The 14,859-nt window shown below is 31.4% G+C and overlaps 1 long non-coding RNA gene across 1 annotated transcript; it reads left to right on the top strand.

Annotated features, from left to right (window-relative positions):
* Window positions 1-6,547: 6,547 nt before the first annotated feature.
* On the top strand, window positions 6,548-9,621 carry LOC132714118 (uncharacterized). Its single transcript, XR_009623523.1, has 2 exons — window positions 6,548-7,292; window positions 9,299-9,621. It is a non-coding gene; the product is annotated as an uncharacterized LOC132714118 (long non-coding RNA).
* The last annotated feature ends 5,238 nt before the right edge of the window (window positions 9,622-14,859 follow it).

Below are 14,859 nucleotides of genomic sequence, written 5' to 3'. Positions count from 1 at the left end.
CTGTTCCCATCGAAACTTTACATAAATTACATATACGCTCAGATCTCTCCTCTTGTCATTGTCACTGTCATAATTAAGATTAAAGGAATAGCCTAATATAAGAAATTACATAAATTATTATACGATATAATTCATCTAACCATATTTGAAATTTGAACAATGTTTTCAAGTTTTATGAATTCCATTATCAGATTACAAAACTTGAGCAGCTTACTCAGACAGAATGGAAATATAAGCTGGTATGACTCAATGCTATTGTCAATGGCAAATCAATTTTTGATCAAGCAGATTTGTCGTGGTTAAGTGACCGACTCTCTACAAGCAAGTAAAGTACATTCTTTAACCTTGACAAATTTATTTGCATTATGTATTAATAAACACGAAAATGCCTGTAGCTCAATAATGATTTGAATAATCGGCTGATTATTTGTTTTTATTAACACTCTATAAAATGTCCCCAATCACAAACGATATCTACATAACACATCCACGAAGAGTAAAATTGGATGTTCACATACCTAACAAAAATATTGTTGATTGTCATATAAATCATATGATAAAAGAAGAATTAACAAAGTTGTTTATGTTTACTCTTTTCATTATTATTTTTACTAAATCACTCTGACTTATTTTAAAAATTAAAGTGTAATGAAAAAATGAAAACTGTTCAAGTTATCAAAATGCGCAAAATGTACTTACTATCCGCGGAAATTACAGACATTGCTGTCATGTCATCTGTTAAAATATTTTTAAAAATGCAGTTATTGATTTAGTACTAGTGCAGAAAAATTGCGATAAAAAGTAGAATAAATCATATTTTGCAAACAACCAATAAAGCGTATTGTGGACAAATGATATTTATTTATACATTTCTATTACTTTGAAGGTATAACTTGATTTCGAAACAATTCTTTAGTGATGATTGTTTTAACGATGGTGACACCGAGACGAAAAATAATAATCAAATGCATTGTTTGCAAGCCAAAGATAGTGTAATCTTCCTTGATAACATTGGTACTTTACTATTGGCATGTATTGATTTAATATACCTTACATAATTTATATTGTTTGCTGTTCTTACCACTTACATGATTTATTTCGTGTGTAAATGAATACGTTATCATGTTAGTTTATCGTCTATAACCTTTGCAAATAGAAACATTACAAGTTTCAGAAAACATAAAGTTATGTCATTGAAAATGTTGCATTCTTGGTTTGACTGAGCCTCCTTATTGACAGCTGTGGCTAATTCAATATACCACCCATGCCCTAGTTTACCGTTTGCACAAAGCAAAAACATTGTGTCATTAAATTGGTACATTATATTGATGCAGGTATCTAATGTGGTTGTGATCCTGAAACCCTAATGCGACATTTCCGTGTCATTATATGAATAATGTGAATAACGGATTATGGTCCTGAAGTAAAAAAAGAACGCGTTTGCTATCAGCAAAATATAATTTCACAATTTTTAGAAAGAAATTCTTATTACTGATTAATGCCAAGTAAGTATACTGACCATCTTGCGAAATAAAGTAAACATTGACAGGATCCGAATAAAAGCGATCTGGCCTGTTAGTTATAACTCTCATATGGCATAGACATTGATGAAAAATATTTATTTATTTATCATTGGTCTTTAATATAATATGATTTTTCGGTCACTGTGGACAGCGCAGCTGTATTTCAGCTGTCCACCAAGCGTATCGATGCGTAAGACTGGTCAATATATAAGGTGTATGTACACGGGTATTTGACCATTCGAGGTACTATAGGTTCACTACACACAGACGCCCACCCACCCCGCCCTCGTTTTGAGATTACACTTAAGATTGTATATGTCATGCTGGACTTTGTAATCCCACAATAATGTTAAAAAAATGTATAATTTAAGGTTAATCAACGGTATTGATTAATGTCTATTTAATATGGAAATTATCTTTGTTTTGTCTTTTTTAGAGTAGACAATTTTTGTTGTCTTTTGATAACGTTGCAAGGATGGATGTTAAGTTTGATTGAGTTTTGTGGTTCTGACTTTGAGGTAACACATTTGTGTTTATTAAGACATATTATTCCTTACAGTGCACTGGAATTACACGGAACCACAATTTTTGGAATGTTCGGATCGACGACATGGGACTTTTATATGAGCATATGTTATTATTGTTAAGTGCAGAGACACTCCTCACTAGTTTAAAGTGATTTTTTTTCAAGCGTCGTCGATGTGTATGAATGTATATTTATTCAATCGATAAATTAAAGTGAACCTGTAGTAGCCACTCCTACATTGTCTTTCTTATTTATATTTTATCCATGTAGGATATTAATTATGGAGTTAAATCATAAATTATTTACTAGTATGTTTGGCTGAATGAAATGAAAGAAAATATAATATGACATCTATGTGAAGACGAAAAAGCATGGTAGATAAAAGTGGGAATATAAACTATTAAGTCATTGTTGAATTGGGCCTTTTTCTGTATCAGGGACGTACAAAAATGAGCAAGCAAGTGTTTTCAGGCAAATGCCATGGCAATTGCATAACCATCTTTTATGGCTTTCAAAGATACTCTTTCTAATGTAATGTATTGACCAAGGTCTTTTGTAGCTTGCTTAGAGTGAAAACCACCTTTTGTCTACCGTATTTAAGCTTACTGACAGAAAGTCTTACGGACTGCCTGAAGACAGGATGGTCAAAGCGATTTCAATTGAACCACCAAGAGTTATGTTATGAATAGGAAATAATGTTTGCTTAAAATCAGATTGCCTTTGTTATTGCCCGTACGGCGGGAGGACGGACTAACTGTCTGAAAGAAGGATGGATGACGCCATTTTGATACTAACTTTTTTCAAAAAATTGATAAAGGCTAAACAAAATAAAAATAAATTAATTGTGTTTCTAGACAGACAAATGATCTACTAATTGGACTGAATGGTCATTTCTAGATATAATTGTTTTATAAATATAGAGGTATGGCTATCTGTTTGCAAGGATAGACAGGCCGACCGATTGGATAAAGGAACAATAGACAGTGCTCAAGCAATTAAACCATTTAGAAATTATTTATTAAAACGTGAATAAATTAAGATTTTTTAATCAAAACGGACGTATGACCTATCATCAAATTTCTGATGGTTTTTTACTAAATTGTTATGTTGTTGCATGTGCAGATAAAACTCATTTCTGATTAAAAGATGAATAAATACGTTAGAAATTAGGTAGATAAATATACAGTAATGTAATGGAAAAAAAACTCAACGTATCAATTCAGGCGGACGAATTGGTTATACTGAACTGAATCTTCTTTTCCTACATTATATCATTCTGTTGTATTAAGCGATATGTACATTTTACTTTTTATACGGAGTGAATATAGAGTTTGTTGATATGACCCTTTGTCATTTTTTCTTGGGCAGAATGGCGAAGGCTGACTGAGGAAAGGATTGGATTGATAAGGCTATATCATTGTTACCCATCCAGAAATTATTTGACAAAAAGAAACATAGAATTGTCGATCTTGGCCATATAAATGTGTACTGTAATGTATGTAGAAAAAAATCTTTCATCTGTCAAATCACGGACAGACGGGTCGATGAAGGTACTGAGAATGGAATGAATAATGGCATAATAAATATTTAAGTTGTTTTAGACTTCAAGACCATATCTGTGACAAGACCAGCTGATGGCATAATTTAGACTAGGATAGACATCATTTTTCTTTTTTAGTTCATGCATATACATGTATATATAAAAGAATAAAGTCATCCGTATTCAAAAGATAAGCGTAGCAAGGGATTTCGTGTTAGTCGTAAGAATGAATTCATTATGTTTTACTACTTATCGCCTGAAGACAATTAATTGCTCGAAATAATAGGCGTACGGACTGACCAAACAAAGAAAGTAAAGAAGGTGAAATTTTATTTGAACTAGTAGATGAATTGATATACAGAACGGAAAGGAGAAGACATATTCATTAGGACATCATTTGAACTGTTCTAAATTTATTAAGTACATTGGTAAAAGGAGAATAATTTGAAGATCTTATTAGGCGAGATATCTGCCATGGTGGACTATTGGGCTATCGCATTTTCCCTTAAATACATTTTTGTGTAATGTGTTCTGCCTCATTTCTAACTTTTCGCTCATGCTAACTTGCGAACGTGCTTTCTAAAGGATGGACGAACAGCATCATATTCTTTTATCCTTTTAGATATAAATATTTGTTTATTCATTGTGTTGATAAACGATTTGTCATGGTTGACAGATGAGCTATATGGGAAATTATTTGATAAATGCATGTTCAAAAACATTGACAAATAAATGAACAAATGAATACTCCTCGATGTAGACGGACGAACGACCAACTTGATGGACTAAGAATTGTTTTTCATTGTGTCTTATAGGAAATAATAAAATCGCATTTTGGAGAATGAGTAAGCGGTACAGTTGCGCACCACCACCCTTGTAAAGTTAACATATACCACTAGAATACTTCATTCGAATGTAATTAATAATATTGAACTTAAACGAAGTACTGAATACAACTTTTTTTCAAAATCAAAATATGTCAAACTGTATTTTCTAACACTGTGAAATATATGCAATACATGATTTCATTCTTATAAATTTTACAGAGTATTATTTTTAAAATTTGGTGTAAGGGACGAAACTCTTGCACTACTGTTTAATTTCATAAATTTCCAAAGGGAGACAAATCCGCCTGCATTGTCTGATACTTTGCAAGGGAGATTACTCTATTGGTTTTAACTGATGTTATCTTATATTTACATTGCTATACACTTTAATATATGTTTAATATAAAGAAAAATACAATTAAACCCTAAGTATGGTACTATCCTGCTTTTCAACAAAATATTGGCAAAATATGTTCAATTATCCGAATTCTGTAGAGACTGTTCACAGTGAACCCCTGTCTATAATGACCTTTTTACTCGCATCGAAGGTCACTGTAAACAGTTTTCACTGTAAATAAAGAATCTTTTGAAGATCTTATAAGCCGATTTATCTGCAATGGTGGACTATTGGGCTATTCCATTTTTTCTTAAAGACATTTGTCTGTAATTGTATTCTGCCTCATCACTAATTTTTTGCTCAGGCTCACTTGCGAACGTGCTTTCTTAAGGATGGACGAACAGCATCATATCCTTTGAGATTTAAATAAATGAATAAATTTATTGTGTTGATTAACATATTATTTTAGATTTAGACTGACGAACGATCTGCCATGGTTGACAGATGAGCTATATCTATTATTTCTATATGTTGTTGACTAATGAGCTATTGTCCTCTTCTATTGTAAAGAAGTGTATCCAATTTTTGTAAATAAATATCTGGTCATAAGACCATTTGCAGCGGCAGACGGCTGGAAAATTATTTGATAAATATACATTCAAAACATTGATAAATAAATGAATAATCCTCGATGCAGATGGACATACGACCTACCTTGATGGACTAAGAATTGTTTTTCATTGTGTCTTATAGGAAATAATAAAATCGCATTTTGGAGAATGAGTAAGCGGTACAGTTGCGCACCACCACCCTTGTAAAGTTAACATATACCGCTAGAATACTTAATTCGAATGTATTTAATAATATTGAATTTAAACGAAGTACTGAATACAATCTTTTTTCAAAATCAAAATATGTCAAACTGTATTTTCTAACACTGTGAAATATATGCAATATATGATTTAATTCTTATAAATTTTTACAGAGTATTATTTTTAAAATTTGGTGTAAGGGACGAAACTCTTGCACTACTGTTTAATTTCATAAATTTCCAAAGGGAGACAAATCCGCCTGCATTGTCTGATACTTTGCAAGGGAGATTACTCTATTGGTTTAAACTGATGTTATCATTTGTTTACATTGATTGACTGGATCTGTGGTCAGTATTCTAAGATTGGTTCATCAATACGCTATATATTCATTTTGAATATGAATTTTATTTTTTTATTTTAGTTTTGGATATGCAACTAAAAACGGATTAAAAATGTATAATAAATAATATTTTATATATGATAAGATGAACAGATTATCATATTATTTAGTTAAAAGGTGTAATGACCAATTAGCGAAAATTCATACATATAATTAACGGTTATTATAATTGTAAGCATAAAGAGGCAACACGATTTTCGCTTTAATGATTTGAATTTAGTGCTCATTTTACATGGGAATTCATGGTTGAATTAAAATAGAAAATACAAAATAAAAAATTTTATTTCGTATTTTCTGTTTAAAATCAACAAAATCATATTGAGATGTAAGTCTAAATAACCTGATAAAAGTCATATCTGCAAAAAGAAAGCTATTTTTATACGGACTAGACCTCTCGGGTCTGCATGCAAAGCTCAGGTTGCTTTTGTTAAAAGCATTGTTTTTTTTTTAGAAAAAGGCAATATAATGCAAACTTATAAAACAGCCCCCTTGAACTATTTTACTTTAAATATAACCCTCAGATTAATTCAATACTTGTTGGCTTTAATAATATTTGTTTTTTAAAAAAAGAATTGGAACTTTTTTCAAGACCGTTTTTACTTGAAGTATTAACCCGAGCTACACTTTTTCAAATTATTAGATTGAGATGAAATCATGGTACTTAAAATATATTTTGCTCCTAAGCAAAGCAGTAAACAGTTTCGGCTAGTGAGTTTACAATTGGCCCGGGTCAAACTTATTAATAAAATACAGTTTTATAATTGAAGTGGATAGTTCGGAACAAAACGGAATGCATGAAATAACTATGAAAAAGGTGAAGCATTTTAAATTTATAAAATGCCAAGTAGCAATTGAAAACAATTAAGTCCTGAACATCTAAAGGAATCCTAAACGATTATTCTAGAACGTTATATATGATTTTAAAAGAATAAAAACACATATAACTTGGACCGAATACACAAAGAATAAAATTCATTACAGAAGACAATAAATTGACTTCCCTACAAATGTTAACAAACCATAATTAAAATTTATCATCATATTGATTTCAATAAATTGTCCATTGTCTTCTGAAAGAATCAATTAAAATTGTTTATATTTGAAATAAAAATAGAACTGAAGTTGTGAAAATTCTTTCGGATGAAGATAAATAATGATTTTAGAAATGCAATATTAAAGCTACAGGACAGAATGTTGATTTATGTATTTTAGTACACCATTTTATCGTAAAACAGTCACTTAAACCCAGAGACCATAGAGTGGTATACTTAATATTGTTCGCGAAAAGATGACTATTCATAATGTCCACGGATGGAAAAAGGGCAAGGTAAAGAATTAGATACGTACAAAAAGACTTAAATCTATTTTGTATATTCTTGAAATTAATGACAGGATACAGGATGTAATATTTTGTTAGCAAGTACGTACATGTATTGACTTAAAAAATATGCTGATGAATATGTCTTTGAAAAACGATTCTGTAAATATTTTGCAATTAACATCTCCTTTTAAATCCTACTGTAACGAAAATACTTCAAACTTTTAAAGTATTTAAATACACATTGTTCTGCATCTGCACATGCGCTGACACCATATGCATGTCATGGAAACAAAAAATTAAATTAAATATGATTTCAAAAGTCTTTTCATAGGCATGCTTGACGATAAGACTTGAAACAAATAGGTAAGCACGGTTCTATTAAGAGATACAAATGATAAAACTGAAATTTCGTATTTCGATTTCGTTTCAAAAGTTCTTCCTTCCCCTTCAATGTTTGGATTTTAAGAAGAAAGTAATAGCATATCCTTAAATGTATTGTCAACATTTGAGCAATGCCAGCTGTCGAAGTCATGAAAGTTTGTGGCAAGAAACTGACATTTTCTTTTGTCTTCCCGACAGTATGAATTCTAAAATTCTTTGAAAAACAATCTGTTTAGCAGCTCGGTCAATATTCATTATAAGAGCCAAGCTACAAAGCCACAGCTTTTGCCCATTTAATATACACGTGCCGTAACCTTCTCGATGTCTTAACGTGAAATCTGTATATGAAATCGTGAAGAAACATATAATCATGGTACTTTTGATATCAGAAAGTAAACAAAACAGTGTTACTTTTGTTTATTTTATTTTCAAATATTTATAATGATTTGAAATAAAACTTGCATGTTTTTTCATTTATTTCTTACATGCAGTTATTGCTTATACATGTAAATATAATGCAATAATTGAACCAGCCAAAAAAATCTATAACAGTTTTGTTTTATCACTTAAACATACAAATATGATTCAACAATTTTGAACTGTAACAGATGCGAGTTGCCTGAAATATCATTAGGTAAATAAAGTTTAAAAAACTATTTATGTTCTATAAAAGAGAACTGTGCAATGTTTGTCGGTATTGAGCACACCTAGTTGTTAAGGAGTTAAACTTTTAAGGCTCTTTCCACCTAACGTGACATTTCTGTTCAGCGTAGTTGAATGATTATAGTAATATTTTCAAAAGATTTTCTACAATAAATTCATTCCTTACGATTTTGTTCATAATCTGCCTGGTTGTTCAATTGGTTGGGCACTTGAGGTCTCAAGGTTATTTTAGTTTAATCGTCTGGATAAACAAAACAAGGTACTTTTTTCTTTATTTGTGTGGAATTTTAGTCTTGATCTTCATTTTAAACACTCACATTATAGAGTAATTGATCATTTATTTCATCCAGAGGGATAAGCAGTACGGATTTAGATGTCTTTGAATAGTATTATTGTGTATGCGATGAGAAAAACAGATTTGCTCTTTGTTGTTTAACTATTGTTTGAGATAAAAAAACGAGCTTGGTAAATCTGTTACTTTAAACATGAATTGTTTAAAAGATTTTAAGAAAAGTTATTAAAATACCACATGCGCAGTTGATACACATTGGTTTTAGAAAAAGATAAAACATAAAAGTGACAGTTTGAGAAGAACGCTACGTTTATAGCGTCATTTACAATAGGCTTGCTACCTCAATTTCTTGAAATAGCAAAATAGAAAACAGATTTAAAGAAACATAATTACGGAGCCTTTAGACAGGCTTTGATAAAAACCTAAGTAGCATTTTGGAAACAACAAATATCACTTAATATCTTTTAACAAAAAGTAGATACGCAATAAAAACTATTTTAGAAGCGACCTTTAAACCTTCTTGTTTTTGTCATCTTCCTTTGAAAGTCAATTTTGTCATCTTTACTGTGACTTTAAGTTAAGGAGCTCATCAAATCTAGCAGATAGACTTATGTTTTCAGTCATTAAACCAAGTGTTTACAAAATACATTTGAAGTATATTTTTATGTGCTTTCAGTGTGTTTATTTACTGAATATGACGTAACAAGGACTCGACAAGAGAATGAACAATGTCACAGAATTTCAGCAAAATTGCACTTTGGCAGGGAATGAATGAACACGCTCAAGATGAAATAAGCCACAGTTTTGTGTTTTCTGCCATTGAAACAAAACCCAAAGGGACCATTCTTTTGTGACCTGTTATTGCTTTCGAACATTATTTTTTTTAAATGTTTAAGTTGTCCTTCTATTGTGTGTAAAAAGTTGATGTCTTAAATTGACCATTCAATATTTTGCTTGAAATCATTTTAGTGGTTTTTGGAAAATAAAATATATATGATACTCTTTGTTTATTTTGAACCCCGGTAATAATTTTTTACAGAAGCTTAAAGCAAAAACAATTCATTTCCATCAATTTACTCAAGGATTGTTTCGAAGAAAATATGCCTAGCTGTTGAGGAGATATAATTTTAAGGTAAAAAACATGATTTATTTATTCCTGTTTGTTATCGTTTAAAGCTGATTTAAAAAGCCATTATATCCAGCTCTACGAAACAGCTAGCAGAGCTTTTAAATAATAATTTACTTATCATAGCCCGATTTAAGTAAAAAGCGTTGCAACGCTTTTCAATGTTAGGTCTTTTTTCACGATTTTAATTCATATTCTTGAAGATCCTCGATAACTTATGATCTGAAATTGTGCACACATGCTACTTATCTAGACCTACATCAAATTTGAGCATTAATCTTGAAACATTATTTCTAGTCAGCCATGTCCCAATCATTTTATTATTGTCTACGTTTAAAAACAAAATTTGCACTGTGGTTAAAAAGGAGGTGTTGTTAAATTTACTGTTATTCTTATATCTTGTTCCGCTTTTCTCGAAACGAAATGATCAGTCAAGCATCTTAAACCTTGATTCAGAACTTGTCTTTATCAGAAAAACCTTAGAATCTATAATGACGATCACTTTGTTCTTCAAAATAAATAGGGTAGAAACGAAATGTGACTTACTTTTCGGTATTGACTTTGGGAGACTTTATGTTGAGTCTCTCTGAAGAGAAACAACAAGATGTTATAGTCGCATTTAATAATACTTCCAGATACCTTGATGATATTTTTAATTTAGATAATCCTTATTTTGATCAAATGGTGTCTGACATTTATCCGCATGAACTACAACTTAACAAAACGAACTCTTGAAATTTTAGTACATCATTTTTGGATCTTCATATTACTATCAACAACAATTCTATTCACACGAAAATTTATGATAAAAGAGATGACTTTGACTTTTGTATAGTTAATTATCCACATTTGGATGGAGACGTACCCCATGCAACATCCTACGGGGTTTATGTTTCTCAGTTAATTAGATTCGCTAGAGCTTGTAACAACGTAAAGGATTTCAACGAGCGGAATATTTTTATTACCAGCAAGCTTCTAAAACAGGGCTACCGCTATCATAAATTACAGAAATATTTTACTAAATTTTACAATCGTAACTTTGATTTAATTTCTAAATTCAATAGTGATTTAAAAACTCTTCTGCGACAAGGGATTAGCCAGCCTGGTTTTTATGGCGATGTGGTTTACAAACTTCGTAAGATTTTGGGTCATGGTAATTTTTCTGCTGTTTTTGCTAAAATCATTAAACGTTTTATTAAAAGAGGTTATGACCCTACTATTTTAAGACATACTGCATGTTTAGTGTTCAACCCTTTTACAGTTGGACACTACGCTTTCCTCTTTTGATTGCATCTGACGGACCAAGTGGGAGACTCTATGATGGATAGTTCGTAAAGCCCTTTGGGACTGAATTGTCTTAATGTTTGTCTTCTGCCTTGCTTCGTCGGGCCCTTGTAGGTGATTTTCTTGTTGCTCTGTCTTCCTTTAGGACATTGAGTACTTTTGTTATGGTCATTGGGTTTACTTTTATATGTTTCTACATGATCATTTTAGTGTTTTACTTATTTTACCTTTTGTAACCATGACAACTGTTAGAATTTCACTTGGCGGGGATTCATTTTATTTACACTGTCTCGTTTATAGGAACATGGTGGGGCTAAGAGCGAGGTTTGGTGCACCATTAACCGGTTTAAACTCCCCAGCAGTCATTATTATGCTGCTGACCGTTCCAAGGCGGCGCCCCCCTGTGTTCCTCAGATGTATGTCTATGTTGTTTCATACTGTTTTGGTGACACTTTTGCTTGTGTCCCTTGTTGTTTTCTCGTCTACGTTAAGTATCTTCCCCATTGCCTCTAGTTTTTATTTCTTTGATTAACCCCCCCCCCTTCCCGCCGTCTCCTGTCCCCTTCCCCTTTGTGGGCCTATTATTATTTTCTTTGAATTCCTAATCAGTTACAAATTATTTATCATTTAATGATTAACGTGTCGTTGCCCTGTCCTTTTTATGTTTGGGGTCCGCCTGGGCTCCTTGCCATTGGTTCTTGTTGCTGGGTCATGGGGGGGGGGTTGCGTTCATTGAACGCCGCCTTTCCTTGTTGATCTTGTTTTTCATATTTTTTGGAGTAAGTCATCTTTAATTTGTCAATATCACTTGGTTTGATAGAGAAAAATATATTAATACCTGATTTATTACATGACTAGCCCGTTACAGAATCCAGTGGGTGTACCCAAAGTTGGAAACGCAAGGTAAAATTGGCTTCTTTTCAGTTCGCCAAATGAACAATTTCAACCTTGTAATGACTCGGTACGGATCTGATTGAATATAAAATATAAAATTCATTAATTCAGATGTTTATTGCATAATTTATAAATATATTTAAACTTGAACACAAAGAGATAGACGGACAATGATTCACATTCGACTACCATCTAAGCAAAACAGAACTGAAAAATGGAAAATACAAATCATGAGCATAGTTGATGTTATTTTATCCAGATTGTATATGTTTTGTGCTATTCTTTTGGCTTTTCAAAGTTCTATAGTTTTATTAAGTTAAATATAGAGAAAATATCGAATGTAACTATATGTTTTAGTAAGTCACATATTTGTTTAATTATTGTTTAAGTTTTGATATCATCGAAATCATTTTTGCAAGCCTAGACCGTAGATAATTATTGCCATAAGAAAGCATAAGAATGGGATACATTTATGAGATTTGAAGGACAATTATTTTCTACATTTACGATGTGTATTGCTGCTGTTAACGATCTTTTCAAAGTCGTTTTTTACAATGCAACATGTTGAAAGTTTTGGATGAAAACCAAACTGCTAGAGAACCTTGAGTTAGTTAGTGAATTATATGTCACACAGTGACAGACTGCCCATTGCTGACAGTCAAAAGTTTGCAAAAGGCTTTGTCTAGAATTAAATAAGTTGAACATATGTTGTAGAAGAACAAAGGTAGAAGCTCATTTATTTTTGCGCATACTCACAGTTGTCTTATCGACGAGATGAAGATCAAAAATGTCAGACAAAAGCGTTATTCATAGTAGCAATTATTAAGTATAAACAACTGACAAAAACAATATCCACTGGTTCAATTAACCAGATACGAAAACGAGGCGAATGAACTAACAAATAATAAAGTTATGTATAAACCTTCAACCGTCGATAGACAATTCCTTTACCTTTAACCATACATATGGCCGCTAAAAATTCATAAAACAAAACGCAAGAATAATACATTGAAGGGCACTGTTGAGGTAAAAAATGTATTAACAAAGTAAATCGAGGTGTAGGGAGAGCATAATATGATAAGAAAAAGGAAGCTTATAAGGATGTAATTTTTAGAGTTATCTCTTATCTAATGTCATTTTAACTGTTTGTTCTTTTAGAAACCATGGGTGAACTAAAGTTTGAAAAAGATTAAAAAAATGGGTTTCCCAGAATTAATCACTCCGGTTTATGCAAAATGTAGATCACAACTCTAAAACTCTATTTAATATCATTTCGTTTGATTTTTTACGGTTTCCAGGTAAGTAACTCAAATTACATTCTGTCAATTTTCAAATTAAGAATGGTAAATTGACTGGCTACATAAGTCAATACTGGATTCTGTCCTTGAATACAAAATTAGAGCTAGCGACATTTGATCAAGTATGCCCCAAAAGATAAAAGTTTTGGTTAATGTCCTTTTTATATTTATGTCTGAAGTCATTGAATATACATCCTCCCTTAATATGACAAAATAGCATTATTTCTGGCTTGATGATTTCAGGCTCTTTTTAAAGTGTTGTAATAAGATTATTCGTTTCTTAAATATGTGATGTTTGTGTGCCTTTCAAGGTATTTCATATTTATTTTATTTCGCTATTTAATATTTCTTTCTTTTCTAGAATTTTGCTTGTAATACAGAAGGCAGTCTGACAAAATCGTATGCATTATTTAAAGCTAAATGTAATTGAACAAAATATGATAAACAAGATCAACAAGGAAAGGCGGCGTTCAATGAACACAACACCCACACGAGCAAACTTTTTGTTCGGGTATGTGGGCAGAGAAAACAAATTTAGAAAATATATTAATTTCTTATCCCTCCCATTTGAGGCAGCATATGTACAATTTGTACAACAGTACTAAACTAATACCTCTCATTAATGCATAAGAAACGAATCAATGAAGAAAATTTTATTTGGAAATGAAATTCCATACATATAATTACATACATATTTTTCTGCACATTGAACATTCACTGGAACAAATTAAACAAGCTTTCAGTGTTGTACCTATGACGCTAAATAAAAAATCTTCATAACAGTATCATTCGGAGTATTTGACGTTGAAAAGAGAAATAACTGACCCAGGAGTGGAGTATTGTAAGTATTGGAGTAGGTTAACCAAATATGCATAGAAGATGACCTACCACTTTTAAATATTTTTTTTATTTAAATATTTGTTTATCATCGATAAAGCCTCAGATGAGAACCGTCGCAACAATATTTTTTGTGAAGTCTAGAATTATTTATATTTATCTCTTGATCTTCTGACATAAAACTCTTTCGATCAAAACAAAGTCTTGATGAGATTTGTTATAAAATTTGTGACAGGATTTTTTTTTCATTTAATAACATAAATTTACGTTGAAAACAGGAACGAGAAGAGAAGGATGACTGTTTGGAATTAAGTAAACAATAACAATATTTACAATTCGTTCTGCTTTTTATTTTGAAGTTAATGAATATTTTGCAATTCATATTCTAAGCAAAACGTTTCATATCAACTAAAGTTAAAAACCATATAAAAAATAAAAGATATATATGAAAATAAAACCCACTTTCAGCCTTTGAACGATATGATAGTAGATTTAAAATCTTGCAGGTTCGTGTTGATTTAACATGTTAATGAACTGTAGTGGATAAATAGAAGCTACCTTGGTTGCCTTAAAGCACCGGGGTCATGAAAACGGTTGAATCAAGACGAAGCCGCTGAAAAGTTACTGTTTAGTAACATGCTTGATTAATTGACCTATGAGGCACACATACGCTACCGTTAAAGTTTTGCAAGAAATTCGGCTCAGCATGAGTGACATTTAACGAGTATGTTTCTGAAAACTAGCAATATATAAAAAAAACCAGTGTTTGAGAAATTGAAATAATAGTATTTCTGAGGC

Source organism: Ruditapes philippinarum, unplaced genomic scaffold (genome assembly GCF_026571515.1).
Source record: "Ruditapes philippinarum isolate M1 unplaced genomic scaffold, ASM2657151v2 ctg7679_1_1_1_1, whole genome shotgun sequence".
Taxonomy (NCBI): domain Eukaryota; kingdom Metazoa; phylum Mollusca; class Bivalvia; order Venerida; family Veneridae; genus Ruditapes; species Ruditapes philippinarum.
Note: the sequence above shows the minus strand (reverse complement) of the source record. Positions and strands in the feature narration are given on the sequence as shown.